This window comes from Chiloscyllium plagiosum, unplaced genomic scaffold (assembly GCF_004010195.1).
Source record: "Chiloscyllium plagiosum isolate BGI_BamShark_2017 unplaced genomic scaffold, ASM401019v2 scaf_12847, whole genome shotgun sequence".
NCBI lineage: Eukaryota > Metazoa > Chordata > Chondrichthyes > Orectolobiformes > Hemiscylliidae > Chiloscyllium > Chiloscyllium plagiosum.
The window spans coordinates 1-1,135 of NW_025210185.1; the positions used below are offsets into that span (position 1 = coordinate 1).

The 1,135-nt window shown below is 41.4% G+C and overlaps 1 non-coding gene across 1 annotated transcript; it reads left to right on the forward strand.

Annotated features, from left to right (window-relative positions):
* Positions 1-385: 385 nt before the first annotated feature.
* trnai-aau lies at positions 386-459 on the forward strand. The gene has a single exon. It is a non-coding gene; the product is annotated as a tRNA-Ile (tRNA).
* Positions 460-1,135: the final 676 nt, after the last annotated feature.

Here is a 1,135-nt window from a genome sequence, read left to right on the forward strand (position 1 = left end):
ATTGGGTCAGCTTTTACTGCCCAATGTTTATACATACTTACACATTACAGCTAGTCAATTCACCTCAATGACCTTGTTCCTCTTGATGTGAGGTCCCGTCTGTGTGTATGAACGTGGTTCATGGGCCCCGATAGAACGAACACATCCTCTTTCTCCTGTCACTTTAACCAGGTGAAAATACCAGTTTTAAATGGATGCAAGAAGAGATTATGTTTTTCTGTGCCTTTTCAGTAGAGAATTTTCAGCTAGAAACTGTTTGTATTTGAAAATTCGAGGATTGAATACAATTCTCTGTGAGCAACATTGATCCGAAAAACATGTCCAAGGACTGTGAGGAAGTGGTTAAGCAACTCCACATATGGATGAGTAAGAGCATTTCTGCTGTGGTGCCGTGGCTTAGTTGGTTAAAGCGCTTGTCTAATAAACAAGAGATCATGGGTTCAACTCCCAGCGATGCCTATTTGTCGCGTTCATACTTGGGCTTTGTGTTTCAAGTCTTTGTGAAAATAACTAAGCCCCTTTTTGGACGTTCACCCTGTTATGATTTGGTGATCCGGGTTAAGTTCCAACAGTGAATGCCATGTTTATTTTTAATATTCCGAACTATTACTTATGTCTGTGGTTTCTTTCCATTATTCCACAAGCATTTCTGTTTCTCCTCCTCTTTTATTATCCCTCCTTCATTCCTAGTTGGGTCGGAATAACGAGATGAGGCAGGAGACGCTGCAGATTTGCCGGGGAATTTTGTGGTAATGGCAGAGATACCACCAATTGATCACTCTCATTCTCTGATGCCACCGTTCATACATTTAAACCAACAATATATACATCGTTGTGCTTCTTTATTTGTAGTGTAATTGGATTTTTTTCTTGTGGATTAGGAATTCTATTTTGAATTCGAAACAGTCATAATTGTTTGAGGAAGAAGCGTCGCCTTGCCTGGTTTGAAGTGACAGACACATTATCCGGAGAATGTGAGCCCAGTTCAACGCACTCCAGTCAGTGGGCAAAAAGCCTCTCAGCAGCTGCACACTCAAATTGTCTCGAAATGTCAGACTTTTCACAGAGCCGAAATAGGTAAAGAGCTGTGTGGACAGACAGAGTGTCGGAGAATGTGTAACAGGAAGAGGATGAG